The sequence below is a fragment of the Neolamprologus brichardi genome, chromosome 20 (assembly GCF_056152115.1).
Source record: "Neolamprologus brichardi isolate AB-2024 chromosome 20, ASM5615211v1, whole genome shotgun sequence".
NCBI lineage: Eukaryota > Metazoa > Chordata > Actinopteri > Cichliformes > Cichlidae > Neolamprologus > Neolamprologus brichardi.
In genome coordinates, this window is record NC_142123.1 from 33,029,609 (window position 1) to 33,040,887 (window position 11,279).

General features: G+C 41.1%; 1 pseudogene across 1 annotated transcript; it reads left to right on the plus strand.

Moving 5' to 3' along the window:
- Nucleotides 1-8,555: 8,555 nt before the first annotated feature.
- On the plus strand, nucleotides 8,556-9,510 carry LOC148097047 (uncharacterized; annotated as a pseudogene). Its single transcript, XR_015717044.1, has 2 exons — nucleotides 8,556-8,985; nucleotides 9,130-9,510. The product of XR_015717044.1 is annotated as an uncharacterized LOC148097047 (transcript).
- The last annotated feature ends 1,769 nt before the right edge of the window (nucleotides 9,511-11,279 follow it).

Genomic DNA, 11,279 nt, shown 5'->3' on the forward strand with positions numbered 1-11,279 from the left:
ATAAACTGACACGCAAGAAACAAAGCCATGAAGGAGACTACGACACTGACAAAGAGAAACACAGGGCTTAGATACACTGAGGGATAACGAGGGAATGAGACACAGAAGGAGAGCACAGCTGGGAGTAATCAGGCTGGACGAGACAAGGGAAGCAAAACTAGAAACACTCACATGAGACATGGACCTTCAAAGTAAAACAGGAAACACACTGACTGAACTCTAAACATGCAAACTTAACAGCAACTGAGAAGACAGAACATAGGGACCAGAAACATGGTACAAAAAGGTCACAGTAGAAACAACATTTAACACAGGGAAGCCATATTACAAAGCCAAAGAACTAAACCTATGATAACCATAACTGAAATCTAGGGAAACAAGAAACAGTACAACAAAGGACTCAAAACATAATCCATAATATAAAAACAAAAGATCTCTTCAAAATAAAATAGGAAACATAATGAGACGCAGACATGACAACCAGAACTTGACAACGTAAGACACAGACATGAAACACATGAAGAGCAGGGGAGACTTAACAGGGGTTGGAAGACACAAGGGGAATCTAATAACAAAGAACTAGAAAAACTCATGAGCTTAATCATATAAACATCCAAATAAACTAAACTCAAAACACTGGGTCATAAGATCGTGACAATATTTTTAAGCCTCAGTTCATCCAAAAACTTTTTTTTTTTTTACTTTTAGCAACAGGGTGGTTTAAATAAATGTCACACATGAACTTGTAATTGCTGAAAAATAAGGGGAAAGGGTGAGATTTGAAGTGACTAACTTCAAGATACCTTCAATGTACTAAGTTGGAAGAAGAAAATTAACTCCCCTTTAGCTGCTTAAAGCAAAGAGCTTGAAGCAGAGGAAGAGAGTTGTCTTTGTAGAATGTGTGCCAGTTTGGGTTAAGGGAAAAAAGCCAAGATATGTTCACAACTGTCTACTGACAATGAAAATGTAAAATGACATAAGGGAATGCCACATATTTCTCTTCTTGTGGTTTCCAAAAACAATTTTAAAAGAGGCTATACACATGACATTTTTTCTACTTAATTTACTCGTGTGTGCCATCCAGAGGGAAATACCTCATAATCAGAATCGCATTTATTGGCAAAGTATATGCGCAAACACATACAGGGAATTAGGTTCCAATTGAGGGCGTCTCTCAAGCACAAAAATGTAAAACACAATCCATCTATGTGTATGGACATACACATGCACATATGCACACAGGTGTATAAACTAACAATATAATACACAATCTAATTATTTTATACAGAAATTACAGGATTACAGAAGTTAATACCAAAGAGTGCAGTTGCAGTCTAGCAGTGTGATAGTTCAACCACTTAGGAGGGAGATGGTGAGGGGAAAGAAAATGTTCCTGTGTCAGGTGGTCCTGGTTTGCAGGCTTCTATACTGTCTGCCAGAGGGCAGTGGGTCAACAAGTCTATGAAAAAGTGAAGAAGAAAAGTCAACATAACTAGCACGAAGCGGTAATGCATGATGGCAGAATTTGATTGCTAAGACATAAGTTAAAGGTTAAGAGAAGTAAAGAGGAAAATAAGAAAGAAGCTCAGAAATGAGCAGAGCTGCCATAACAGGTAACACAGTTAAGGTTTCAGAATAAGCCTTCTGTCGTTTGTTTGTTCGATCATGCTTTAAACACATCAAAATGCATAGTGGGATTATAATACAAGTCAGTACTGTGACAAGCACTGGTACTGAATAGGCAATCACTTAGCAGCAAGGTGAATCGGTGATGCATTAGTGTGGTCTGCACTTCCTCTTCTTTGATTGGGTGAAATGAGTTGAAAGTAATTGGATGAGGGAACCATGGGGAGTGCCCTGCATAATGTCAATAAAACGCAGTTTTAAACGCCGTTACAGCTGACACAGAACGCCGTAAAAAACGCTGTTTTTACGTGTCTTTGAATGGCATTTTCTGCCGAGTGGCGGGAAAAAAACGTCATTTTCGTTTGTCTTCGAACGCCAGTTTTTACAGCACTCGGATGGTGCGTTCAGCGCGCCAGGTGAGTGTCGGAAAAAACGACGTTTGTCGCAACAGAACGCCATTTTTTTTGGCATTTTAAATAATTAAACGGCGTTTTTCACGCCATTTCTTAACCAAACAGGTTAGAAAAGTGGCGATTTTTGGCACTAATGGCTTGCCATAGTCGGCACATAAGAACGCTGTCATAGCCTGTCAACGACGTTGATTAGCTGCATATATACGAATGTGAATCGCATTATCGGCTGGACTATGGGATAAGGTGGCATCGTTCTAATCCCATACGGAAGCAGCCAGTCACTGACTAACACTGCAAAACAGAATTGTTAAAGTTTTAATTTTAATTTCAATTCGACAGATTTTCTGTGCGCAGAGACCGTGCCAGTAGTGTGCAATTGCGCACGGGGGACATTGGGCTTTAAATCATCAAACTATAAAATATAAATTTTAAATTGTTATTGATCCCTTTACCCCTGGTCCTAAAGTGTATATTTATTTTCTTACTCTTCTTTTATTTATTTTTTGTTTACTTGCACTACTCTAACTGGAGCCTCGTCGTCTCATCTCTCTATATACTGGACTGTATGTAGCGGAGATGACAATAAAGTTTACTTTGACTTCAGCAGCAAGCAGGCGCACCGAGAGCTCTCGCGCTCACTTTTCGCGTATAGAAAAGTGAGCGCAAGAAAAGCCAGAGGCAGCCACCACAGCACTAAAAACTAAGAAACGAAAAACTGCTACTATGTGAATCTCAATTATTTTAAATAGCCCAACAAACAATACTGCAAATGAAAGTCCTAGAATAAACAGCAGTCAGTGCTGTGTCTGAAAACAAACAAAATTCTCTAACACATAAATATTCATTTTCTGCCTATAATAAAAATGATGACACCTACATATTACTAAATGAAAATACACCAGTAAAACACAATAAAATACATCACAGCAGCTCATCAGGTAAAAGTGTAAATCAGCCCTAGAAGATTAGAACATAGAAGAAATTAAGCACAGTGCAGGACAATAGCAGGAAGCATTCACCGCACCTGGCTACAATCACCGATTTAATCTTTGGTATCCTTCTTGTGATTGGCTGTTCATCTGCATCAGTTGTAAAAGTTATTTTTGTGTAATTTTGCATATATTTTCATGGCTGGATTGGTTTAAAAACCAAAAATGCAATGCCTCCGTAATAAAAGCCATGAACACAACACAAGGGCTAATAGTGTCTGTCACACATGGTACAAAAACAGGAAACATATGTCTTCCTGTGTGTTGTGGTTGGCTCAAGATGGTATCTGTGAAATCTGTTTTAAGCCAGCTACTGTGTGCCAACGTTTGAAATTAAATTTAACCAAACCAGCAACAAAAGTATTTTTTATAATAAATTAAAAAGTTTTATTTTCAGAAAAGACTGTTTTATTGATGACATATTTTCTCTGACTTTATTGTTGAAGAAATCATTTTGATTATCTAGCTAGAAATAAGTTCAGTCACTAAAACCTGTTTACTATAATTTATGTAGTGAAAGTCAGTGCTACATGATCCGGGCTGTGGGAGGTAGAGGTCCTCCCCCTGGTAGATTTTACATAATAAAAGTGGTGAAAGTTTCAGAGTAGCATACCATTATTCACAGTACAGTTATGTTATGTTACTTGGCTTTTAAAATCAGCTTCTATTACCATTTGACAAAAGGAGTGGCAACTTAAATAGTTATTAATAACTATTAAGGACACGTTTGACCTCAGCCAGGCCCAGCTCAGGCCTGTACTATGAAGCAAGTTCGTAAAACTTACCCCATTACTAATATTCATGTTAAGCTGTCACATGACAGCTGGTTTATTAAATTAATAAGTCAGCTAAGGGGTTTCCAGTCAAGCTAAGAAGTCATATGAATACTAGTTCAATAAAAATCATCTGAAAGACCTGAACATAACTGAACTTTATTTGATGTATTAAGTAATAAATTATTTGCAGATTGCACTCTGAAGCTACACAATGAAACTACTAAACAAAGTGAAGAAAGGAAGTGGTCTAGACATATGCAGTGATAGAGATGAAGGCACACGAAACGCAGTCTGAAAGGCAGATTGACAAAAGAGCACTGAGATTAAAAATGCATGGAAGATGATTGGCTCATAGACGTAAGGCAAGACTGTTACTGGGCTAGTTTTCTGAAAACAGAATTTTGATGGTGTGGAAAAACAGAAGTAGAACGGTCTAACAGCCCAAACACTCAGGAATGCAGATAGAAATGGTTATGCATGAGCTCAGATGTTAGTTAGTTACCACCAAACTAGATAAAATAACACGGTGTGAACATGGACCGCTACAGGCCTCCACCAGAGCTTCCTCAGCGAATCGCTACCTTATCGTGGTGGAGGGCTTTGTGTGTCCGAGGGATCCCAGGGGCTCTGTTTTCCGGGAGCTTCTGCCCCCTGGTAGTGTCTCCCATGGCAAATTGGTCCAGGGTGAGGGACCAGACAAAGAGCGATTCAGAAGACCCTTATGAGCAATGTTCCCTCTAAGCTGCACGCTGTGTTGCGTACAAAAAAAGAAAATCTAACCAGAATTGAAATTAAGATTAAAACTTTAACAATTCTGTTTTGCAGTGTTAGTCAGTGACTGGCTGCTCCCGTATGGGATTACAACGATGCCACCTTATCCCATAGTCCAGCCAATAATGCGATTCACATTCGTGTATACACAGCTAATTAACGTCGCTGACAGGCTATGACAGCGTCCTTATGTGCCGACACCAGTGTTTTAGCTAGCAAAGCGGCGTGGCTGATGTGGAGTGAAGCCACGTTAATGACAACGTGTACAACCATTGGAGACGTGAGCAGGACAGACGGAACAATTGACGGGAAAAGTGTGGACTTTATGCCAGTTTTTAAATTGTGTTGATCGGCCACGTAAAACCAGAGTTATGATAAAAATATCTGCAATGTTTGGTTTTCTTCCTGAATACTATCGTTGTTTATATTTACTGCGGGAAGAAACGGTAAAAATGATGTTTTATAAGGAAAACGCTCTAAAGAACTCTCCGCCTGTGAGCAAAACCAAAACATCCCCACCCTTTCCTATTTGTCGCAAAATGTACCATGTCGACCAATCAAAAAATGATATGGCAACATGGCATTTAGTTGTTTAGGGAGGGGGAAGTTTTAGGAGTGACGGAGTGACCACGATCGCCGAACATACGAGTGTCCATGAGTGCACGTGGCACAAGGATGCTCTAGGCTGCAGGTCGATGATCGATTTTGTAATCGTATCACCAGACCTGAGGCCATATGTTCTGGACACTCGGGTAAAGAGAGGGTCTGAGTTGTCAACTGATCAGCTCCTGGTGGAGAGTTGGGTCCGGTGGTGGGGGAGGATGCTGGACAGACCTGCTTGCCTAAACATACAGTGAGGGTGCGCTGTGAATGCTTAGCAGAGACCCCAGTCTGCTAGTTCTTCAACGCACACCTCCGGCAGAGCTTCAACAGCATTCCAAGGGAGATGGTGGACACTGAGTGTGAATGGACTGTATTCAGCACCTCCATTGCCAAAGCTGCTGCACTGAGCTGCGGCTGGAAGGTGGTTGGTGCATGTTGTGGTGGTAACCCCTGAACCAAATGGTGGACACCAGAGGTGAAGGGAGCCACCAGCCTGAAGAAGGAGTTCCATCGGACTTGGTTAGCCTGTGGGACTTTGGATGCAGCTGATAGGTACCAACAGGCCAAGCAGAATGCAGCTCGGGCGGTGGATGAAGCAAAAACCCGGGTGTGGGAGGAGTTCAGAGAGGCCATGGACAAAAACTTGGACTGCCTCGAAGAGATTCTGGCAAACCGTCAGGCGACTCAGGAGGGGAAAGCAGTGTTCTACCTGCACTGTGTATAGTGCGTGTGGAGTGCCGCTGACTTCAACTGAAAAAATTGTTGTGCGATGAAAGGAATACTTCCAGGACTTCCTAAATCCCACTGAGGAAGCAGAGTCTGGGGACAAAGGAAATGACCTACCAGTCTCTGGGGGTGAGGTCACTGAGGCAGTTAAACAACTTCTTGGTGGCAGAGCCCCTGGGTTGGATGAGGTCTGTCCTGAGTTCCTGAAGGCTCTGGATGTTATAGGACTGTCCTGGTTGACACGCATCTACAGTGTTGCGTGGAGATCAGGGGTAGTACCTCTGGACTGGCAGACCAGGGTGGTGGTTTCAAGAAGGCGGACCGGAGGGTGTGTTCCAACTACAGGGGGATCACACTCCTCAGCCTCCCTGGGAAAGTTCGTCCGTTAGTTGAACCTGGACTGGAGGAAGATGTGGTTTTCCTCCTGGTCGTGGCACACTGGATCAGGTCTTTATCCTCTCGAGGATACTTGAAGGGGCATGGGAGTTTGCCCAACCAGTCTACATGTCTTTGTGTTTTGTTGACTGTGTCCCTCAGGGTGTCTTGTGGGAGGTGCTGTGGGAGTATGGGATGTTTGGCCAATTGCTACGGGCCAACAGTTGCAAGAGCTTGGTCCGCATAGCTGGCAATAACTTGGACTCGTTCCCGGTGCGTGATGGGCTCCGCCAGGGCTGCCCTTTGTCACTGATGCTGTTCATAATCATTATGGACAGAATTTCTAGGCGCAGCCAAGTGGCGAAAGGCTTTCACTTGGGTGGTCTGAGAATTTCATTTCTGCTTTATGCAGATGATGTGGTTCTGTGGGCATCATTGGGTGATGCCTTCCAGCTCGCAGCCGACTGTGAATGAGGACCAGCACCTCCAAATCAGAGGCCATGATTCTCAGCCGGAAAGAGAGCCTTGAGAACCTTTTCCGGCTCAGAGACGAGTTCCTGCCCCAAGTGGAGGAGTTTAAGTATCTTGGGGTCTTGTTCACAAGTGATGGGAGAAGGGAGCCGGAGATCGACAGATGGATTGGTGCTGCAACTGCAGTGATGTGGACGCTGCACCGGTCCGTCATGGTGAAGAGAGAGCTGAGCGATTACGAGCTGTGAGTAGTGACTGAAAGAGCGAGATCGCGCATACAAGCGGTGGAAATGGGCTTACTCTGAAGGGTGCCTGGACTCTCCCTTAGAGATAGGGTGAGAAGTTCAGCCATCCAGGAGGGGCTCAGAATAGAGCTGCTGCTCCTCCACATCAAAAGGAGTCAGTTGAGATGGTTTGGGCATTTGACAAGGATGTCTCCTGGGTGCCTCCTGGGTGAGGTGATCCAGGTATGTCCCAATGGGAGGAGGCCCGGTGACACGCTGGAGAGATTATATCTCTCGGCTGGCATGGGAACGCCTTGGTGTTCCCCCGGAGAAGCTGGTGGAGGTGGCTGAGGAGAGGGAGGTCTAGGCTTCTCTGCTTAGGCTGCTGTCCTTGCAACCCGGCCCTGGATAAGCTGAAGAAGATGGATGGATGGATGGATGGTGTGAACATGGTAAGAAATGGACTGGTAATTAGAGGAAGCAGTCGAAAATGATATGAGAGTAAAGAAAAAATGGCAGGAAGTGAATTGATGCAAAGTTGAAAACTTTGTGGAAGAATGAATTATAATGTGAATTTCATTTTGAAAAACATGTATACCATGTGCTCTGAACTAAAGAGTAGAGAGACCATCCAGCTTATCATCAGTGCTCAGTTACAAAATCCTGCATCTCTGATTGTGTCAGAGTTTGTGGGTGCCTATGAAACCAGTAGATCTGACATTCATTTTGCACATGTTGTATCTCTGTAACCATCAGTGCTCTAACCTATATACGAACAGATTTTAGGACAACATGTGCTCCCATTCTCATATCTTTTTTTCAGAAGTGACAAAGTCTCAAGGACATTAAACATATGATTTTAGAATTTCACAAAACACTGACAGTCAGAATTTCCTAAAGAAACCCACCTGAGGGATTAATAAAATTCTATCAAATCTAATCTAATATCTTTTTCTCAGTTACTACATTTTTACATGCATTTTTAGGCTTCTTTGATTTAAAAACGAAAGCCACAGTGGGTCCACCAGACCTAGATACATTTGCTGTAACAAAAAACATGGACACTACTAACAGAAAATATGATAATTTGCATGAAATACAGGAAACATTTGTCTTCTTGTGCTGTTGTGGTTGCCCCTTTTTTGTCGGTAACACACACTAATACTCAGTATTTGTTGTGCTGATAGAATTCATCATTCCAACTCATTCATCAAAAAACCTGTCGTGACACACAACCTCATCATAGTAGAAAGTGTTTGGGAAAAGTTTGAAATTCGCTGACACCACATTGAAAACGATTTTGAACAGAGTGCTGTTTAAACTCCTTCTCATGACGTCACGCTGCGTTTGCATCCTGCCACCTGTAGGAGCAGCACTCGTGGTTCTTATGTGAGGGTGGGAGCAGAGAGCTCATATCTTCACTTTGACTGGAGGACTTGCTCACTTCACAGCTGCTATAGGACTGAGATATTAAGCTGAATTTCAAAGAGACTGTGATACTTGGTGTGAAAAGCAGGAAATATTTCTTTTTCCGTGTCTATAATTTTACAGGTCAGAAGCTGCAGCCTCAGCAGGCACCGAACTGCTCAAGATGTTGAATAAACTCCTGCAATATGTTCGTAGTGGAAAAATCGGCACCACTGGCACAGGCATCGGGATTTTCTTCGCATTTATGTATCTGCAGGCCAAGATGTGCGCTTGCTCAGGCCACACTTTTGATTGCAATGAAATGGTGGTCGTGCCTGTTTTTTTAGTATTTTTCCTGGTGCTTCTGATAGACCAGACATTTCGGAGCACAGCGGAGTATCCATCCACGTTTTTATACATTGTACTCAAGCGCGTTATCAGAGCGTTTCTAATCAGTCTGCTGTGGATTGTAGCTGTGTTGCTTTTCACAGACTGGTATGGTTGCTGCACCACTGATGAAAAAAAGAGGAAGCTGTTCTGTGAACCTGAGGGTCCCACGGCTGATGAAACAGCTCAAATAACTGAGCTGCAAATGAAGTCAAAGGTGAGGATGTTTTGTTATTTTTCATACACAGTGAATATGTAATGTTATTGTACTGTTGTTGTTTTTTAATTTATGAAAGTATAATAAATACACAGACACATTAATGCTGTTAAATGTTATGTTCATTTGTTGCTTCTTTTTCAGCTTGCTGCTTACTCTCTGCTCCTCAGCATGACTGTTGTCGCTTTCTTCATGACTTGAAGTGGGTGGAGAAAATGGTTTGAAGAAAAATACAGTTGGTGCAACAAGAAAACTTTTTACTACAAACTGATTTTGGAAGAAGAGAAAAAAGTTCTGGAGGAGCTTTTGAGGAAAGAAGCAAATGAAACTCTGACTAAAGAAATCACGAGCAACATAAAAAGGAAAGACTGGGACGGCTGTTTAAATGTTGCTCAACAAATGATCAATAAAGCAAAACATCAAAAACCAGAAGCGACCAACCAGCAGATCAACTGGATCAGTGAGGGGAGCTCCAGCAGAGGGGGGCAGCATAATCAAGCAGCAGCACATCAGCAGGTAAAGTGAGGTGTTATTTACATGCCAGATGTTACAGCTGCCAGACTCAGTCAGGGGCGTCAGACTCAATCACTGAAGGAGCACATTTTTTATTCATTCATAATATTATTTTGCAGGCACAAAAGTATGAACTTCAAGCATTGTCACGAGGTAAATACACCCACAATCCTTATTTCACCTTACAGCTTTCTTGACATCACTTAACTTCCCTTTTACTGTGATAATTCAAAAAACCAGACACTTCATTATGTTTCTTCACTGATGTGAATAAAAGACATTCATTCAATAAAAGCAATAAGTGGTGAACCAGCGTATTTATCATCCTATTTGAATTAATGAAGGATGAACTCATTTTAATGTTACACTTTTTAATAATTAGAGTTCAATTTAACCACTTTATAGTGTTTTTGGATTGTGGAAAGAAGTCAGAGAACCGAGGTGTTCTGGAGTTGTTCAAACAGACAAACTCCACACAGAACGGCCGCAGCCACGTTTGAATCTTGCTCCTGCTCCACTACTAACTACTACTAACGCAGTAGTTAGTAGTGCTAACCATTGCGACGCCCTGCCACCCCGTCTCAGATCTGCAGTCCATGTCAAGGCACCTTCTGCTCCCTGTCCCCTTGAACTTTGTGGCATGTAGAGTTTCACAGTTTCATGATTCCATAAAATTAGTAAAATGTATTTTCCTTCATTTGACCCAAACTCAGTATCTCAGTAGCTACAGGTAAAATTTGACTGGCACAGCCTCAATGTAAAAAAAAAAAAGTAGCATTTGGAAAAACAAAAGTATAAAAGTTTTAAATAATTTATTGTTTATGTATTTTGGGTCACTTAAAGTAATCAAATTTCAAGTTTAAAAAAATGTAATTTAGGGTGTTTGCTGCTGTTAAATGTCAAAATGGGTCAAATTCAACCTGAATAGTATATATGGGTTAAACTTCTCTGTATGAAGCTTTAGACACATAACAAACTGATTTCATTTCATTTATTTATTTATTTCACACTTGGTACAAAAAAATCAAACAAACCAACCACACTTTCTATCAAAAAGCACTACAACCATGTGTGAAAAGGAGCAGGAAGAAGAAAATATTCTTATTAAACCCCGCCCCCTATCTACAATCCAATTTATATTACAAGTGGGCACCAAAAATCAGGACAAACTAACATTAACATTTATCTCTGGTCCTAACCTGAACCAAACAACACATTTACAATCAGAATATACCACTCCACATAGTAACAAGGAGAAAAATTAAAATTAAAATAAATAAAACAAAAAATTATAATGGATCCTTTTTCAATGAACTCCAATTTCATTCACATTCTTCATATTGAGTTATTGTTTTAAGCATGTAACACTTTTTAAAACAATGTAAATTTATACAATTCTTTAAATTATAATGAAGTGAGTTCCACAGTCGTATACCCCTAACCGTTGGACTCATTAATCTTTGTGTAGTCCTAGCTAACTGATGCTTAAAATAAAATTTCCTTCTGCTATCTTCTCCCCCTGAACACAATAAAAATACTCTTTGTAACTTAAAGGGTAAAACATTATTTTTAGCCTTAAACATAAGAACAAGAAGGACATAAGTCTGGTTTAATTTGATTCAGTTAAGACCAAAGTTTAGTTTTCAGTCTAGTTCTTACTGTAATAACTTTGTTCTTTACAGACACAATTCTGTTTTCTGACAAACTGTTTTTTCTGTCCGATAGATATCAGAGACAGCGAACCGTTATTTAATGAAACCTCTTGAAAGAGGGTTAACAGA